The sequence below is a fragment of the Pan troglodytes genome, chromosome X (assembly GCF_028858775.2).
Source record: "Pan troglodytes isolate AG18354 chromosome X, NHGRI_mPanTro3-v2.0_pri, whole genome shotgun sequence".
Classification (NCBI taxonomy): Eukaryota; Metazoa; Chordata; class Mammalia; order Primates; family Hominidae; genus Pan; species Pan troglodytes.
In genome coordinates this window covers 7,068,619-7,089,905 of record NC_072421.2, presented here as the reverse complement: position 1 = coordinate 7,089,905, position 21,287 = coordinate 7,068,619, and positions in this window count along the sequence as shown.

The following is a 21,287-nucleotide window of genomic DNA, read 5'->3' as shown; positions in this document are numbered from 1 at the left end:
CACAAAAGATGCTCAATATCATCATCATCATCATCATCATCATCATCATCATCACTATTATTATTTGAGAGTCTCACTCTGTTACCCAGATTGAAGGGCAGTGTTACAATCTTGGCTCACTGCAACCTCTGACTTCTGGGCTCAAGCAGTCCTCCCACCTTAGCCTCCTGAGTAGATGGGACTACAGGCACACACCACCATGCTTGGCTAATTTAAAAACAATTATTTTTGTAGGGATGAGATCTCACTATATTGCCTTCACTGGACTCGAACTCCTACGCTCAAGCAGTCCTCTTGCCTTGGCCTCCCAAAGTGCTGGGGTTATAGTCATGAGCCACAATGCTTAATAGTATTAGCCATTAGGGGGATGTAAATCAAAACCACATTCACACATCACAATCACTAGGATTGTTAAAATAAAAACGGCAGACAATAACATGATCATAAGGATGTGGAGAAGCTGGAGCCCTCATATATTATTTGGGAGTGTAATGTTGTGCAGCCTCTTTGACAAAATAGTCTGGCAGTTTCTCAAAATATTAACATAGAATTTGACACAGCAATTTTTTTTTCTTTTTTTTATTATACTTTAAATTCTAGGGTACATGTGCACAACGTGCAGATTTGTTACATATGTATACGTGTGCCATGTTGGTGTGCTGCACCCATTAACTCGTCATTTAACATTAGGTATTTCTCCTAATACTATCCCTCCCCACTCCCACCACCCCACAACAGGCCCCGGCGTGTGATGTTCCCCACCCTGTGTCCATGTGTTCTCATTGTTCAATTCCCAACTATGAGTGAGAACATGCGGTGTTTGGTTTTCTGTCCTTGTGATAGTTTGCTGAGAATGATGGTTTCCAGCTTCATCCATGTCCCTACAAAGGACATGAACTCATCCTTTTTTATGGCTGCATAGTATTCCATGGTGTATATGTGCCACATTTTCTTAACCCAGTCTATCATCGTTGGACATTTGGGTTGGTTCCAAGTCTTTGCTATTGTGAATAGTGCCGCAATAAACATCCGTGTGCATGTGACACAGCAATTTTACTCTTAGGTATTTACCCAAGAGAAGTGAGAACACTTGTCCATACAAAAACTTGCACATGAATGTTCATAGCAGTCATTATTGACAATAGCCAAAAGGTGAAAACAACCCACATGTCCACCACCTGATAAATGCATAGATGAATGTAATATATACACACAATGGAGGAAGGAAAGAAGTACTAATACATGCTAGGACATGGGTAAATTTTGAGAAGAAAGCCAGTCACTAAAAAAAAAAAAAAATCACATACTGTAGGGGCAATAGGAGTTCTTTTTTGTTTTTATTTTTTTAGTAGAGATGAGGTTTCACTATGTTGTCCAGGCTGGTCTCAAACTCCTGACCTCAAGTGATCCACCCGCTTTGGCCTCCCAAAGTGCTGGGATTACAGGTGTGAGCCACCATGCCAGGCCCGGAGTTCTTGTTTAAGAAGAGCTTTAGTTTTGCAAGATGAAAACAGTTCTGTGTATGGATGATTGTGATGGTTGCACAACAATGTACTTAATGTCACTGGATTGTACACTCTAAGGTGGTAATTTTATGCCATGTATATTTCATCACAATTAATATTTAAATAAAGATAGATAGATAGAATGTATAAAATATGATTTAATTTATATGTACTATCCAGGAAAGGCAAATCTATAAAGACCCAAAGTAGTTTAAGAGTTTGTTAGAGCTAGGGGAAGGGTGGGATGAAGGAAACAGGTAGTGACTGACAATGAGCATGAGTTTTCTTTTTACAGTGATGGACATGTTCTTTTTTAAATTTAATACTATTTTTTAGAGATAGCATTTCACTCTGTTGTCAAGGCTGAAGTACGGTGGTGCCATCACAGCTCACTAAAGTCTTGACCTCCTGAGCTCAAGCCATCCTCCCACTTCAGCCTCCTGAGTAGCTGGGACTAAAGATCCATGGCACACATCTGGGTAATTTTTTCATTATTTGTAGAGATGCGAGGGGGTCTTGCTGTGTTGCCCCAGGCTGGCCTTGAACCCCTGGCCTCAAGTCATCCTCCTGCATTGGCCACTAAAAGTGCTGGGATTGTAGGTGAGCCACTGTGCTTGGCTGGAAATGTTGTAAATTACAATATGGTGACGGGTGCACAGCTCTGTGAATATCCTAAATGTCACTGAAATATACATTTAATGCATGTAAATAAGATATGGAGGTTACGCCTCAATAAAGTTGTTACAAAACCAAACCACAATGGCATCTATATTTATTAAGCCATAATTATGGGTAATTGTCACCTTGGCTTAGTCGTTTGTAACCGGTTGCCATTTCATTGAGGAGAGGCTTAGGCACCCCAAATAAGAGGGTAAAAGAAGAAAATTGTTCATGATATGTGAAAACCATAAGGGTGAGGGCCAGATTCTGAAATGCCTAAGGCGAATGTCAAAATGAGTTTATGTAGGACCAGGAATGAGGAGACACCTAAAACAAGAAAAGAGATAAAAGAGAAGAGACGACAAAGAGCCTGTTTCATTTATCTGAGGCAAAACAAGCTCATTTCCAAATTATACGTCCATGTATTAAAAAAAAAACCTCATGCCATACGCCAACTTGCCACAAAATGAATCATAGGCCTAAATGTAAGAGCTACATTATACAACTCTTAGAAGAAAACCTATGAATATTTCTTCCTGACCTTGGGTTAGGCAATGATTTCTTAGATTTGACACTAGAGGCACAAATGACAAAAGAGAAAAATTGAAAAATTGGACTTTATCAATATTAGAAGTGTTTTCCCCTGAAAAGACACAATCAAGAAAGTGAAAAGACAACACACAGACTAAGATGAAATATTGGAAAGCCACATATCCTATAAGGGACATTATCCAGAATATATAAAGAACTCTTATAAGTCAATAATGAAAGAATAAATAACCAAATTGAAAATGCAAAGGAACTGAACAGACATTTATCCAAAAAATATACATGAATAGCCAATAGGCACCCGAAAGGATGCTCAATATCATCATCATCATCATTATTATTACTACTATTTGAGACAGGGTCTGACTTTGTCACCCAGGTTAAAGTGCAGTGTTATGATCCAGGCTCATTGCAACCTCCTCATGAAATCGAAGTGCGTCTCTAACTTTCCACAAGCCAAAGAAACCCACCACCAGCTGACTGATTTTCTTTGTTTCCAGGAACCACGGGGTGGAGGTACTTGGTCCTGCTTGTGACTCTAATGGCAACACAGGAAGAACAGATCTCTGGAATGCCGAGTAACGGCTTTCCTAGAAGGGATCTTTTCCACACAGGCACGGGCGATCAGTCATGAGAGGCCAATGTTGACCAGAGATGTCGTAGGCTAGTGGAGTAGACATCCTGCCATCCTGACCATGTGGGCCAAGGCTTCTGCTCCCTAAACAGAACAGATGTGGGAGGGAACACAGTGAGGGCCCCCAGCCAGCACTACAGACACATCCTGTTAATTCTTGCTTTGGATGGTATCCTTATTACTGGCTGGCGGCTGGGCTAATCCAGTACTGACACATAGTATACAATTCCTAAGATGGTGATAGAGCTTGGATCTGTGTCCCTGTCCAAATTTCATGTGGAATTGTAATTCCCAGTATTGGAGGTGGGGCCTGGTGGGAGGAGATTTGATCATGGGGGTGTGTTTCTCGTGATAGTTTAGCACCATTCCTTTGGTGCTGTCCTCAAGATAGTGAGTGGCTTCCAGTGAGATCTGGTGGTTTAAAAACTGTGTGGCACCTCCTCCTCTTCTCTCTTACTCCTGCTCTGGCCATGTAATGTCCCTGCTTCCTCTTCTCCTTCCACCATGATTGTAAGTTTCCTGAGGTCTCCCCAGAAGCCGAGCAGACACCAGCATTATGTTTCCTGTTCAGCCTGCAGAACTGTGAGCTAACTAAGGCTCTTTTCTTTATGAATAACCAGTCTCAGGTATTTCTTTATAGCCATGTGAGAATGGACTAATAGAGAGGGATATGCCATCATCGTAGATTTGGGTGACCCTTCACTGTAATTTTCATGACCTCCAGGAGCAGTCATCAATAGCTTAAGAATGGTAATGTTATCAGGGTGTGGTTACTCAGGAGGCTGAGGCAGGAGGATAGCCTAAGCCCAGGAGGTGAGGGCTGCAGTGAGCTATGACTGCACCACTGCACTCCAGCCTGGGCAACAGAGCAACACTCTGTCTCTAAATAAAGAAATAAAAGTAAATTTTGTTTTTGTAGATATATGAACCCTCAGACACTCCCCCACTTCCCTCAACTTTCCTGAATGGGTCTTGCAAAGAAATATGAATAGCTTTTTATGCTTGTCTCTTCTCTCTCTAATAGATTTCCCCACTTATTTCAACTCACATATCCCTGTATCTTTAAGTATTAACAACAATGGAAATCACTGTGGGCTTATGACAGAAGCCACTTCATTCTATGTTTTAAAAGAACAAACACATAATACCTATCGTATAGCTTATTTTTCACGAGTTTATCCCTAATAGAACAAGGGCCCAAGAACTCCTCATCAAGGTGTTCGTTATCAGAAAATCTTTAAGAGACCTATCCTCTGTGTAAAATCTACCCACCCCAGTCCCTTTGAGTTAAACTCCAAGATTCAAAGAGGCGTAAAAACATTTCTCATGATAGAATATTACAGTTGGGGAACCTTTACAGAAAATTTTCCCTAAGCCACATGTCCTGTAGATATTTTGTTTACCAGACACATGATCAATTTGGTTGTGCATCCCTGGTAGAGGCCAACGTTTATTGCTCCCACCTTCTCTTATTTTAGGAGCTCGAGTCTCTCCTCAGGCAATGACCGGACATCTGGACAGTTAAACCTACATAGAGCCAAGGTAATAATTACTGGTAATTACGACTATATATAATTGTGTTTTTTTCAAGGGATTTGAGCCCTAAGGGGTAGTGCTGAGTGTTGAGCTTTAAATACTGACTCTGAAACTTATTAGCCATAGACACAACTCAATCCTTATTCTCTTTAAGCCTTCAAATCACATAAAAATGAGAATAACAAGACGGTGTGTGTGTGTGTGTGTGTGTGTGTGTGTGTGCACTCCACATTTATTCAGATGTATTTCTGGTCAGAGGAGACTTTCATGGAATACTAGATATCATTTTTTCTTTCTATCTATCGATCTATCATCCATCTCCCTATCACCTATCAATCATCTATAATCTATCAACCTATCCGTATTATCTATATGTATACCTATCACCTATCAATTCATCTATTATCTAGCTGTCTGTCTGTGTATCTTTGGTCAGGATTTAGGCACTACATGAGAGTGATCAGCAACTGCTGTAATCTCAGAAGCCAAGTTAAGCATATTCCACGTCTATTACAAGTTCCTTAATTTTAAACCCATAATTTGGCAATTATTCAGTATGATTGCTGTTACTCTTCTGATTTGGGAAAGTTTGCCTGGTTAAATTTGGACAAATCATTACATTTTATAAAATGATCTTCGCAGCATGTTGATGATGTTTAATTGTTACATACGAGAGTGTTTCAACCTAAAATATATCTTTGAAGTTCCATGACATTTTCATTAGAAATGAATCTAGTGGATGATGATGCATTTTCTATGCCAAAGGAAGAAAAATATCCCACAAAAGAAAATTATGCATTTTGGGTCACACTTGATTATTTGAAGGCCATTTGCATAATGATAGAATTTCATTTGTTAAGAGTTCGAGTGCCTGCTGTTTATTCCCCACTTGAAGTCATAATCTTGTTTGTGATATCACAATCATTGCCACAGCAACCAATTGTGATTCAACAAATTGAGGATTATGACAGGAATCAAGTGAGAACAGAAGGTAGGATGGGGGGAGGGGAGCGGGTAAACTTCCCCAAAAAAGATTTTTTAAAAAATCTCAGTGTTTACTTTAAAGTAAAAGAAGTCTTGCTGGAAATATTGTCCAGTGAATCATGGTTTTCACCAACTATACGCTTCTTTCTGAATCATACTCACTAGCCTACAGGATGTGCAACAGAACTGCCATTTTGATTTGTTAAGATGTTGCTTCTAACAATTTACAGGTTGTGGTAGCGAGCCTTTTTCTTTCCTGAAACCGGCATTTCTCTGTCAAGCTGTTGTAAATTTGTAAAGGTATCCCCTCTAGACTTTTCCAAAGGATAGAGGTGAGTTCATTCTATGTTTAATTAATTTTCTAACCTCTGTGATTAGCCTTCCCCAAAATCACATGGTAGGAAATAAACTGGGCTCGATTTAAATTCTGATTTTGTGACTCTGTTAATAGTCTTTCAAGTAACCTACCAGTGGCAAGGGTCCAACTATCAAACGATGAATATATATATTATATATCTTTTCCTGACCTTCCTTCAAAATGAAGTTTGCTTCTGAAACATGGCTAATTTTTTTTTCAAGTTTTAATGTAATGTGTTTTCTAGAGACTGGGGTTTGAAAAATGAATCTTTCCATGTCTAAAGTTTTAAGATCTTTCCTCAGTCAGTGCTTTAGAAAAGTGAACTTAGAGAGGAAATGTTGATCAAGGCTCACTGACATTGGTTGACATTCTAGGCAACACTCACAGACACATGCATCCAATCCTACTTAATACTTTTAGAATACTCTGATGCGAAGATTGGTTGTTTCTGCATATTCATAGGAGTTCAGGCCAATCAGTTATTTCTGCAGGTAATAATGCAGAGGGATAGGCTGTGGAAGAGGGCATCGGGAACTGCACTCATATTTAAAGTGCTTATGACAGGCTAAATTTCATCCCCAAAAATTCGTGTGTGGAAGACCTAACCCCCAGAATTTCAGGATGTGACTGTATTTGCAAATGGAGTCTTTAAAGATGTGATTAAGATACAATGAGGTCAGTACGGAGGGCTCTGATCCAATAGAACTGATGTCCTTATAAGAAGAGAAGATGAGGACAGAGACCCACACAGAGGAATGACCACGTGAGGACACAGGGAAAGGACATCATCTACAAGCCAAGGAGAGAGGCCTCAGAAGGAACCAGCCATGCTCACACCTTGATCTCGGACCTCCAGCCTCCAGGACTGTGGGAGAATCAATGTCTGCTGTTTATAAGCTCCCCAGTCTATGGTATTCTGTTATAAGCCTGAAATGGACTAAGACACCCCATAAGAAGAGGAGATGAGGACACAGACACACACAGAGGGACGACCCTGTGAAGACACAGGGAGAAGGTGGCATTTATAAGCCAAGAAGAGAAGCCTCAGGAGGAATGAACCCTGGGGACACCTTGATCTTGGACTTCCAGCCTCCAGAATGTGAGAGAATACATTTCTGTGGGTTAAGCCACCCAGTCGGTGGTATCTTGTTATGACAGCTCTAGCAAATAAAGACAACAGCCAATAAATTTTTAAATTTTATTTTAATGAGATTCCATTCCTTATTTGGACAGTATAAAGAGTGAAAAGTGATTATGTCCTTGATTGTGAGGATAGGGCTTATGAAACAGAACAATTAGATGGACAAGAAGGTAGGAGAGAGGAAGTCTTCCTAATTCTATGATGAGCCTTCAGGGTCTGTACAGAATTGATGCTAAGGCATTCAAATTGTCTTCTGCAAAAGTCTTACAATGTGAACTCATAATGTGATTGCCCTGGGTCAGGAAACTGGGAGCAGGTTATCCCACACTTTTTTTTTTTGAGCGAACAGTACCATGAGGTTAAAATTTCAGCTATCAGCCTGGGTACGATGACTCACACCTGTAATCCCAACATTTTGGGAAGCTGAGGTGGAAGGATCACTTTATCCCAGGAACTCAACCCAGGTGAAAGAATTGCTTGAGCCCTGGGCAACATACTGAGACCTTGTCTCTGCAAATTTTTTTTTAAAAAATTGGCTGTGCATCGTGACCTGTGCCTGTAATCCCAGCTATCCAGAACGCTGAGGTGGGAGGATTACTTGAGCCCAGAAGTTGGAGGCTGCAGTAAGCTATGATTGCACTACTGCACTCCAGCCTGGGCAACACAGTGAGACTCTGTCTCAAAAAAATAATTCAGCTATCAAAAAAACAGTAGAAATTGCTTTAAATCCTACGAAAATATTTTAAGTGACTCCATTTATAAGCTTTGTTGTCTCTTCAGGAACATTTTATCATTATAATGTAATGTTCTGGAGGACAGAAGCAGGGGCAAGATTAATGAAGTAGAGCCTATGTAGGCCATTTTAAACATTTTGACTACCCAAATGTTAAATTAAAAAAGCAAATAAAATAATTGCAAGATTTTAAGCAGAGAAGTGGCCCAATCGCCCAATCTAAATTTTGTTTTAGAAAGGTCACTCAGGCTGCCTTGAAGAGAATGGATTGGAGGTACACATGAGGGGGTCTGAGATACCTTGCTGGGAGTCTACTGTAACAGTCCAGGCAGAAGAAGACAGTGGTGTGAAGTTGGGTGGTTGCAGTAAAAATTAAGAAAACGCACAAATTTGGAAAAAGAACAAAACAAAGTACAGGTACACAAACGTGTAATCACACATGTACACATACGTAGATATTAGATTGAAGAGAACTTACTGATGGTGCATGAGAAGGGATGAAAAGGTAGAGGAAAGTTGGCAAGGTCAGTCAAGGGTCCCTTCTGGAACTTGATGCACCTGCATGCCAGGTGGTCTTTCATGAGGGTTCTTTTGACTCTGAAATGAGTCAGAATTGAGGGCCAATGTTTGAAACCTGCCAGTCTATAGATTATAACTATGGGTGTTAGTTAGAGAAAAGAAGGTGGCTGAAATGAATGAAAGGGTCAGGAGACAGGACACAACTATTTAAAGCCAAGCACTGGAAACAATGATGTGAACCTATCATGTCCGAGGTAAAGACTCAAGAAAGACCTGGGAGGCTGGGTATCCCTCAGGCTGGCATTGGCCAGTGACCAGGTAAGGATGCTGATTTTTCTGGATAGATTCTGATGTAATAATGATTCCTAAAAATGGGTTCTGTGAACTACTAATAGAGCTAGGGTGTGTGACAGACAAATTTTTAAGTCCAAATGTCCTGTGCTCAGTCCTCCTTTGCATTGCCTAACTCTGAAACTTCATAATGCCATTAAATGAACTGGTTACATATTATTTTTTGGAATACAAAATAGAAAGCCATACACTTCCATAAAGATCTGATAGACAATCCAAAGCAAATGGTGCAAAATCCTTGCAAATCTCTAGGAAAAGTACAGGCTTGTGTGAATCTAGCACAGTGGAAGTGGAATTCGGCCTAAGGTTATGAGGACGGGTTGGAAAATCCTGTACAGTTTCTCCAAGGCCCACGACTTTGGGAATTTAGGTCGTTAGTACTCCTTCACAAAAGTAGGTCAGAGAGAGCAATCAAAGCACTATTTTTGTTTCTGGCTGAACAAAGGTGGGTGGTATGAAGAGATTTCTTTCTGTAGCAGCTGTTGTCCTGGGTAACTTAGAGAGTACACTAGAGAGATTTTCCAGGGTGTCACTAAAATATGTTACCTCCCAAAGACTTTGCTGAAATAATCAGGAAAATCAATTTCCATCAATGTGCTTTGAAGAGGTACAAAGTCATTAAGGATAGCATAAATTATCAGATCCTTAGGAAATGATATGAGAAACAATATCAATTTTTGTTAAAAATTTTTTTACAATCTATTTGCTCCAGCCTATATCCAAATTAGAAATTAAGGTTCACGGACATTAAATTAAATCTTTAATTGTATTCTGAATTGCTTCAGAGGACAGTTCCAGGATAATCATTGAAAAGATAATATTTTATTTTAAATATGTCATGTTTTATATGCAAGCTAGCAGAGCATCTCAATTCTAGGAAAATCGGCACAGAAACTCCATAAAGACAAGGAACTTACTGAAAAATATTTATTTAAAAATGTTTACCTTTTTTGTAGAAAGTTTGGAAAATACAGAAATCTTTAAAAGGAAGCAAAATTGACCTCCTTGGGAAGGACACAAGGGGGATTTCAAGGTTGCTCATTTTGATCCAGCTCTTGATGTGCATAGTGATTATACAGGTGTGTCCAATTTCTAAACATTTACCAAGATGTGCACCTATTCCTCCATTGGCTTTTGTTGATGAATAGTATTTGATATGGTTTGGCTATGTCCCCACCCAAATCTCATTTTGAATTGCAGCTCCCCAAATTCCCATGTCTTATGGGAGGGACCTGATGGGAGATAATTGAATCATAGGGGCCGTTTCCCTCATACTGTTCTATGGTAGTGAATAAGTCTCACGAGATCTCATGGTTTTATAAGGGGAAACCCCTTTCACTTGGCTCTCATTTTCTCTCTTGTCTGCCACCATGTAAGACATGCCATTCGCCTTCACCATGATTGTGAGGCCTCCCCAGCCACGTGGAGCTGTGAGTCCATTAAACCTCTTTGTCTTTATAAATTACCCAGTCTTGGGTATGTCTTTGTCAGCAGCGTGAAATCGGACTACTATAGTATTCATTGTGTGACTCTATTGCAATTTGTTTATTCATTCCCCTCTTCATAGACATGTGGGTTTTTTCCTGTTTTTCTTTATTACAAATAATCTTGCTGTAGACATTCTTGAAGAGTCTCTGCGAGGACTTGTATTTTCGTTCCTCTTGAATAAATATCTAGGAGAGGGAGTGCTGGGTCGTGGCATCATCGTATGTCTGACTTTATAAAAAATACTTCAGATGATTTTACAAAGTAGTCTTGCCATTTACTATCCAACCAAAATGTATGTGTGAATTTCAGGTAGGTATAATTCTACCACAGTTATTTTCTACCTGTTTCTTATTATTCCATTACTCATTTCATACCTTCCTTTGGATTGACTCTTTCTTAGTGATATGACTGTGTCCCAACCGAACTCTCACGTTGAATTGTAATAATCCCCACGTGTCAAGGACGGGGCCAGTGGGGATAATTGAATCATGGGGGCAGTTTCCCTCATACTTTTCTTGTGGTGGTGAATAAGTCTCATGAGATCTGATGGTTTTATAAATGGGAGTTCTGTACAAACTTTCTCGTCTGCAGCCAGGTAAGATGCAGCTTTGCTCCTCATTTGCCTTCTGCCATGATTGTGAGGCCTCCCCAGCCATGTGGAACTGTGAATCCATTAAACCTGTTTCCTTTATAAATTACCCATTTCAGTTATGTCTTTATTAGCAGCATGAGAACAGACTAATACACTTAGTATGTGGTTTTATCTACTCTACTAAAAAATACTCATATATGTATGTATGTACATATACATATATATGTATGTACATGCATGTATATATACATACACATGCATATATACCTATACATGTATATGCACATATACATGCACACACACACATACACATATTAGTGATTATTCTATAGCAAAGCTGTAGCCCACCACCTGGTTTTGTATGGTCTACTAGCTAAGAAGGGTTTCTACATTTTTAAATAGGTTACATTTTAAATAGTTATATATGTACCAACATGATATCCTTGACATTGCCTGTCAGTCTATAAATCCAAAACTATAGAACAGCAGTCCCTAACCTTTTTGGCACCAGGGACCAGTTTTGTGGAAGACAATTTTTCGATGGACCAAGCTGGGGTGATTGATTTAGGGAAGATTCAAGTACATGACATTTATTGTGCAGTTTATTTCTATAATTATTCCATTGTAATATATAATGAAATAATTATACAACTCACTGTAATGTCGAATCAGTGGGAGCCCTGAGCTTGTTTTCCTGCAACTAGACAGTCCCATCTGGGGTTGATGGGAGACAGTGACAGATCATCAGGCATTAGATTCTCATAAGGAGTGCACAATCTAGATCCCTCACAAGTGCAGTCCACAATAGGGTTTGCGCTCCTGTGAGAATCTAATGCTGCTGCTGATCTGACAGGAGACAGAGCTCAGGTGGTAATATGAGCAATGGGGAGTGACTGTAAATACAGATGAAGCTTCACTCGCTCACCCACTGCTCACCTCCTGCAGTGTGGCTACAGTACTGGTCCATGGCCCAGGGGTTGGGGACCCCTCCTATGACTATATACTGCCTGGTGTTTAATAGAAAAAGGTTGCCCACCTCTACCCTGGAGCTTTACTTTCCAATATGGTACTTGCTAGTCATATATGGATATTGAAAGAAAGTAGAATTAAATACAATTTTAAAAATTTGCCCCTCAATCACACCAGCCACACTTCAAGTGCTCACTAGCCAAGGTGGCTGATGGTTACCCTATTGAATGATGTAGAATACTTCTGCTATAGACTAAATATTTATGTCCTCTCACCAAATTCCTGTGTTGAAACCTAACCCCCAAAATGATGGTAGTAGAAAGTGGGTACTTTGGGAGGTGATAAGGTCATGAGAGTGGGGCCTTGTAAATGGGATTCGTGTTCCCTTACCCCTTCTACTATGTGAGAACACAGTGGGAAGTTGTCATCTATGAAGCAGGAAGCAGGTCCTCATCAGGCACTGAATCTGCTGGTGTCTCAATTTTGGACTTCCAGCCTCCCAGACTATGAGAAATATGTTAGTGTTGTTTATAAGCTACACAGTCTCTGGTATTTTATTATAGCATTTCCAACAGGCTAATGCAACTTTCATCATCTCAGAAAGTTCTGTTAAAAAGCATGACTGTAGATAATTCAATATTTATCTTTAACATATCACAGTCAACTTTAGAAAAATTATACTCCATTTGTTCCCCTTTACCAAAGGGGATATGTTCCAAGGCCCCTAGTGGATGCCTGAAACTGCAGAGAATACTTAACCCTATAGATATTAATACTATATTTCTCCTATATCTACATACCTATGACAAAGTTTAGTTTATAAATTAGGCACAATGAGAGATTAACAGAACTGATAACAAAGTAGAACAATTATAACAACATGCTGGCATGTCCACTCTTGTGCTTATTGAGGAAAATAAGGGTTATTTGACCACAAGCACTGCCATACCAGGACAGTGGATCTGATAACTGAGATGGCTCCTAAATGTCTACCGCATAGACATGCTGAAAAGAAAGTTGATTCATGTTCCAGGCAGGACAGAGAGGGATGCTGGCAGATTTCATGATGCTATGATATGGTTAGGCTTTGTGTCCCCATGCAAATCTCATCTTGAATTGCAATCCACAGGTATTTAGGGAGAGACCTGATGGGAAGTGATTGGATTATGGGGATGGTTTCCCCATGCTCTTCTTGTGATAGTGAGTGAGTTCTCATGAGATATGATGGTTTTATAAGCATCTGGCATTTCTCCTCCTTGCATGCTCTCTCTCCTGCCACCATGTAAGATGTGCCTGCTTTGCTTTCTGCCATGATTGTAAGTTTCTTGGGGCCTCCCCAGCCATGTGGAACTGTGAGTCAATTAAACTTCTTTTCTTTATAAATTACCCAGTCTTGGGTAGTAATAGTACTGTGAGAACAGAATAATACATACTACTTAGAACAACATGCAATTTAAAACTTGGGAATTGTTTATGTCTGGAATTTTTCATGGAATGTTTCGATGCTATTTTTCAGGTATTGCTGGCATGCCTATTTGCTCTGTCTCTCATGCCCAGCTTTCTGTACCTCAAGAGAACTTTCTCCACCTTGTGACACTGCCTTCAGTCTTTGGAGGGCTATTGTCCCATACTCTGTAAAGGTCAAAGATGACCATGCAGGGTTTCATTCAGGCTTCCTTCCCTGATCCCTACCTTCTGAGAGAGGCTGCCTTGAACTTGGGGTAGATTCCTTGTGTCTGCAGAGCTATGTCTCCCAGCTCTTTCCTCCTGTCTCCACCACATTTGATGTACTATCACTCTACCCTCTGTAGAGAGGTTTGGGAAGCAGGTGGCATGTGGATGAAGATATGTTCAGAGACTAGGACTCCTAAGTTGTCTAACCTGATATGCCTACCTGCCTGTGGTCACTACATTTTATAAAAAGTTTAGCTAGTGTCTCCTTTCCCACATTAGCAGCTTCCTCTGCCTCTCCAACTCCAACAGAGATGAAAGTAGTCAGGGGTATTTTCTTTCTTATATAGAGCTGTTACTTTTTGGAATTGAGTTTATAGGTGTTTCATTGTTTCCTGAGGTTTAATTAAAATTTTTAGCTAGGTGCAATGGTTCACGCCTATAATCCCAGCACTTTGGGAGGCCAAGGCAGGAGGATTGCTTGAGGCCAGTACTTCAAGACAAGCCTGGGCAACACAGCGAGACCCTGTCTCTATAAAATTATTTTTTAAAATTAGCTGGGCATGGTGGCATGTGCCTGTAGTCCCAACTACTCTGGAGGTTGAGGTGGGAGGATCCCTTAAGCATGGGAGTTTAAGTCTGCAGTGAGCTACGATGGTACCACTGCACTCTAGCATGGACAATAGAGCAAGACCATCTCAAAACGAAACAAAACCGAAAACAAACCTAAAAAACCACAAATGTTTAAAAAACTATGATTTTTTAACTTAAAACATCTTTTTAACAAATATCTATTGTTTTGTTTATTAAGATGAGAGTGATATTCTTTCTTGAACTGGAAGAGGGACTCCTAACAACTATATTTAATCCTGGGGTTCAATTAGGTAAGAAATGAATTTTTTTTCCTAAAGAATTAATCCAAATGCTTATAGCCTTGCATTACAAGGCAATCCAATACGCTTTTGCTTTTTTGCTTTTTCATTTGTTTTTTATTTGGCTACTTCATTTTTTGCATAATCAGTCACCACACAGCTATTATACTATAACATGATTTTAATAATTTGAAATTTATACCAAGATAATTCAAATCTTCCTCTCTCTTCCTGTATTGATCTTTTTACTCAAATTGCCATGACTGTGCTTGTATGTTTGTTGTTTCAAATGATCAGAAAAATCACTTCTTAATCTAAAGAACAGAGCAAAATTCCATTGTGGTTTTCATTAGTGTTGTGTCAAACCTGATATGCTAACTCTGAAATATCTAACATGTTAACAATATCGAAAAGTCTCATCCAAAATCATGCCATATGACTTCATTTATATTTGTGTCTTCTACGTCTTTCAGTAATGTTTGTATTTTTCTTCATTAAAAAAATTAATTTTGTGACAAAAACAACGGAGAACTGGGAAGTTTGTAGACGTCAGGGACCTTGTGGACAGTTCTCTGTGCCTAAGGCAGCCTTGATGAAAAAGGACATGTAGTCCCTGGTCTAAGTTAACCATAGTCTGCTCACTCTAACCTTGTATTACACTGCACATTGTTACCTTCTTTTCAACCCACACTCCAGCCTCAGGCCCCATGTATGTTTGTCTATGATCACTTGCTTATTTTCATAGAGTAAGTGAGTTTTTTTTCTTATATCAGCATTGAATAACTGATTCCTATTGTACACTTTCCAGAAATGGAAAAAAATTACTCCATTATCCTTTGAATATTAAATTTTCTAATATGCATTTTAATAGGACAAATTTTGATGGTCTGGTAATATACAACAGTTAGGATGTTCATGACAAATGAAGAAAAATGGATATAAGTATTAACTCCATGACCTTGTGAAATGTTGAAAGTGTAATTCTTCCTGAACTTGGTGCTAAAGATTATGGTTGTTAAGGTCTGGCAGAATCATTGCTGAAGAACAACTATTGCACCATTTTGCATTATTGAAGGGTATTATCATGCGCAGAGCAGAAGGTGAAAGAATGAAAAAGAAAAAAGAAAGATATCTAGCAAAGTCCTCTGAACTGATATTCACCTCTCAGCATTGACATAGCCTACAATGAAACTTGGATAGCAACTGGAAACCACTGTGGAAAGGTAGTCACTGCATCTTAACTTATTAGAGGCAATATGAAATCACTAAAATTTATAGGTCAGACCTAGCATAAATACCCAAGTGGTTTCATGCTGTGTATGTCCCAGAAATATAGGTATGAAGGCCAGCAGGTCATTCTCAGAGAAGGGTTGGAGTGGGCTGTGTTAACATATGTTATCAAATTTCAAAAGGAAGTCAAATCATGTCAAAATTCATGCTGTATGTATTAGCCTCTTCTCGCACTGCTATGAAAAAAATACCTGAGACTGGGTAATTTATAAGGAAAAGAGGTTTAATTGTGTTCGTGGTTCTGCAGGTTGTACAGACTTCTGCTTCTGGGGAGGCTTCAGGAAACTTACAATTATTGGAGAAGGCAAAGGGGAGGTAGGTCCATCTTCACATGGCCTGGAAGAAAGAGATACGGTGAAGGAGGAAGTGCTACACACTTTAAAACAACCAGATCTTGTGAGAACTCTATCATGAGAATAGCAAGGGAGAAATCCACCCCCATGATTTAATCACCTCCCAACAGGCCTCTCCCCCAACACTGGGGATTAAAACTCAACATGAGATTTGGGTGGGGACACAGAGCCAAACTATATCACTGTAAATACAGATAACTAACATCCAAATTCTATCTGAATATATTAGTCCATTTTCATACAGCTATGAAGAACTGCCTGAGCCTGGGTAATATTTAAAGGGAAGAGGTTTAATTGACTCACAGTTTAACAAGAGGCTTCTGGAGGCTTCTGGAAACTTACAATCGTGGCGGAAGGCAAAAGGGAAGCAAGGCACCTTCTTTACAAGGTGACAGGAAGGAGAAGTTCTGAGCAAAGGGGAAGAGCCTCTTATAAAACCATCAGATCTCATGAGAACTCACTTGAGAACAGCATGTTCATGAGAACAGCATGGGGGAATCTGACCCCACGATACAATTACCTCCACCTGGTCTCTCCTTTGACACGTGGGGATTATGGGGATTACGATTCAAGATGAGATTTGGTTGGGGACACAAATCCTAACCATGTTAATATATGTCAGCATATTCAAAGTAAAATATAGTTCCTCTTCAATTCTGAAGACCCATAAGATGTTATTAGATATGTTTGAAACAATCGCCTTTTCCAAGAACTGCAGATGTTAGACTTAAATAGTCCCATATCACAGAGAAAAAATGTTGGAGAATGAAATTGAAGTCAGAATACTGAAAGAAACTCTGTATGTGAACATAAGTAGGAGAATTTTTTTTTTTTTAAATCTAGTGGTCCAGACAGACATTTTATATGTAGGAAAGAGAATTATGTTATGAAAGTAAACACTTTTTCTTGCATATTTTATTGTTTATCTTTAGGGTAGAATTCCACATGGTCTCACTGCTCTTGGTATGGCATCTTCCTTCCTCTCTCCCTTCCTTGCTTCCTTCCTTCCTTCTTTCCTTCCTTTCTTCCTTTTCTCCCTCCTTCCTTCTGTCCCTCCATTCCTTCTTCCTTCCTTCCCTCTTTCCATCCTTCCCTCCCTCCCTCCTTCCTTCCCTTTCTCCCTCCTCCTTCCCTTTCTCCTTCCTTCCTTCCCTCCCTCCTTCCTTCCTTCCTTCCTTTCTTCCCTCCCTCCCTCCTTCCTTCCCTCCTTCCTTCCTTCCCTCCCTCCCTTCCTTCCTTTCTTCCTTCCCTCCCTCCTTCCTTCCTTCCCTCCCTCCCTCCTTCCTTCCCTCCTTCCTTCCCTCCCTCCCATCCTTTCTTCCTTCCCTCCCTCCCTCCTTCCTTCCCTCCTTCCTTCCTTCCCTCCCTCCCATCCTTCCTTCATTCATTTCTTCCTTCCTTCCCTCCTTCCTTCCCTCCTTCCTTCCTTCCCTCCCTCCCTTCCTTCCTTTCTTCCTTCCTTCCCTCCTTCCTTTCCTTCCTTCCTTCCTTCCCTCCCTCCTTTCCTTCCTTCCTTTCTTCCTTCCTTCCCTCCCTCCTTCCTTCCCTCCTTCCTTCCCTCCCTCCCTTCCTTCCTTCCCTCCCTCCCTTCTTCCTTCCTTTCTTCCTTCCCTCCCTTCTTTCCTTCCTTCCTTCCCTCCGTTCCTTCCTTCCTTCCCTCCCTTCTTCTTTCCTTCCTTCCCTCCTTCCTTCTTTTCTTCACTTCCTCCCATCCTCCCTTCCTCCTTCTTTCCCTTCCTCCTTTTTTCCTTCCCTCCCTCCCTTCCTCTTCCCCTCCTTCCTTTCTTCCTTCCTCTTCCTTTCTTTCTCCTCCTTCCTTCCTTCCTTTCTCTCTTTTAAATCTTTTCTTTAGTACTCATGAATGGCTTGTGATTTTCTCTCAATTATTTCCTTACTTAGTAGATATCATGGTAGTCATAAAAATATTAAACAGCAAGCATATCACAGACGAGGAATCTGTTTTGCTACACACTTTGCTCCACAAGACTATTGATCTTCTACAGCAGGAACTAACAAATGTTTTTGGTGAAGGGCCAGAGGATGTGTATTTTAGGCTCTTGGGGCCATGGGGTCTCCACAATTTCTCAAATCTACTTCTACAGCATGAAAACAGCAACAGGCAATGTGTAAACAAATGGTCATGACTTCATGTCCATAAAATTTCATTTACAAAAACAGAAGCAGGCTGGGTTGGACCAGTACCATCATTTGCCAATGCCTGCCTTAGAAAGAAGGAAAACTCAATACTGCTCAGGTTACAGCAATAATAGAAGCAATCTGTTAGTGGACTTTTGTGTTCAAATTACTTCATGAAACCTTAGTACTCAAGGAATGGAATAAGAATTTAGTATCAGCCATACGCATCCTAAAACAATAAGATAGTCCAGTGATAACATGAACTCAAAGAAGTAGAACATTATTCAACATGCCGAATAGGTTTCAGGCTGGAACTGAACTTTCTTAGCCACAGAGGCTAAGTGTTATGACCAAGCCTCCACCTCCTCCTCCTCCTTTTCTTCTTCCTCCTCCTCTTCCTTCTTTGCCACTTTTCTCTTTTTCTTAGGATGAGGAAATGTAGACAACCTTACAACCTACAAGATGTCTTTTATTTCAAGATCTATAAACTCTTGGATGCACAAGGCTGAGGTAAGTAACATTAACGATCAGATTGAGTTTGATATTATACAATAGAGCTCTCTGGCAACTGGTGCTAACTGGATAGGGAGTGGTTTCCCAGGTATAAAGGAGGCTGAATCTATTCAAAGTAGTGTCATGTGCATAAATGGTGTTAGGAATAAATAAACCTGCCCACTTTCCCCTACCTGCCCCCCCCCCCCCCAAAATCCCTGCACTAGATTTTGCTTGGAAATGAATACATGCATCACCAGACTTGGTTTCATTGTTCAACAAACCTTTTCTTTTTTTTTGAGACAGAGTCTCACTATGTCGCCCAGGCTGGAGTGCAGTGGTGCGATCTCGGCTCACTGCAAGCTCTGCCTCCCAGGTTCACGCCATTCTCCTGCCTCAGCCTCCCGAGTAGCTGGGACTACAGGCGCCTGCCACCACGCCTGGCTGATTTTTTGTATTTTTAGTAGAGATGGGGTTTCACCGTGTTAGCCAGGATGGTCTTGATCTCCTGACCTCGTGATCCACCCACCTCAGCTTCCCAAAGTGCTGGGATTACAGGCGTGAGCCACCACACCCAGCCATTGTTCAACAAACCTAAAATCCACAACTCAGAGGAAAATAAAATCAAAGAAAACACCCCCCTTGGTGATTTTGCTGCATCTCCATAGACTGGTGCCCAGGAATTCATTTTTCCTCCTCTACACTCTCCTTATGATAGCTCTGGCTTATTTTCTCCTACACCAAATGCTGTTTGAATTCTGTCCTTCCCTGTCACCTCTGCAATGACTCTCACTAATGTGACTGATGGAAGCCATACTATCAAAATGAGAGGGAGTTTATTTTAAGATGCAGAGGACTTGGCAATGGTTATAGAAAACTAGGAAACATGTTGAGAAGGAGAAAGACCAATAGATTAAAATATTTGAAGGAACCAGAGGAAAATGCTATGAGATCTGAAGTAAAAAAATAGTGTGTTGTTCATAGTTGGTACACTAAACATTGATGTTCTGCAAGATGTTCTCAATGGCTATGTGTTCATCTGCACCATCTATAAGGATGGTGTGCGTGTTGGCTGTTGTGTGAAGGACTTGCACACCCAGTTGATTAATAGCCTGCACGGATATGGCTATTTTGTTTTTCTAAGGCCAGAAGGCAGTCACAGATTCATTCAGACCCATTGTCAAACAGCTTGAACACCAGCTCTTCTCTGTCCTCAGCGCAGAGAACTTGGCCTCAGAACTCTGGATTTCTAGCCAATTGTCTACCACCCATTTCCATCTCAAATGTGTTACTGAGCAATCAATGGGCTCTTGTCTGACGCAAAAAGAAGCCAATTCCATGACACTGGCTTTTGAGAAAAGAAAAGCTTTATTGCAACTCAACTGGCAAGGAAAGGAGACAGGAGGAAATGCTCAAATCTGTCTCCCTGATTGGGAGATAGGTTGGGTTTTATAAACATGGAATAATGAGGCATGATCTGATTGGATCTTGCAATGAGGTGAGGCTGGGAGGTGTCATCTGACTGGATTCCGCCATGTGGTGACACCAGGGCTCAATCTGATTGGATCGTGGATCCTGCCATGCAGTGTCTGCTTCTTAATTCAGTTCCCATTCCTTGTTCCAAGGACTTAGGTTCCACCTTGGTTCATCTGGGAATGCCCAGGTTAGGTGACCTTAAACTGGGGATGCATGATAACTGAAAAACAACTCATAACTTTGTTACATAAAAGTTGAAACAGATTGCTCTGTCATGGTTACAAATGCAAGGTGTGCAAAAGAAAATATGTATTTATTCCCAGAACTGCTCCTCTGTGGAAGGACCAGGTGAGAGATCCACCATCCATGTAGTTGTCCTCCACAACCTGGGAATCAACCTGCTGTCTCTCTCCTCATCTGTCCTGTATTTTCTTCCTGTGGCTGCGGTAACCAACTACCATAAACTTAGGGGCTTTAAAAAACACCCATGTACTATTTTACTGTTTTGGAGATGAAAAGTCCTGCTTGGGTTAACATCAAGGTGTAGGCAGGGCAGTCGATATGATTTGGCTGTGTCCCCACCGAAATTTCATCTTGAACTGTAGCTCCCACAATTCTCATGTGTTGTGGGACGACCCAGTGGGAGGTAACTGAATCATGCAAGCAGGTCTTTCCCATGCTGTTCTCATGATAGTGAATAAGTCTCATGAGATCTGATGGTTTTATAAAGGGGAGTTTCCCTGCACAAACTCTCACTTGCCTGCCACCATGTAAGATGTTCCTTTTGCCTTCTGCCATGATTGTGAGGCCTCCCCAGCCACGTTGAACTGTGAGTCCATTAAATGTCTTTTTGTTTGTAAATTACCCAGTTTGGGATATGTCTTTATCATCAGTGTGAAAACAGACTAAAATAGCAGTGTTTCTTTCTACAAACTGTAGGGAAAAATCTGTTTCCTTGTCACTTCCAATGTCTATAGG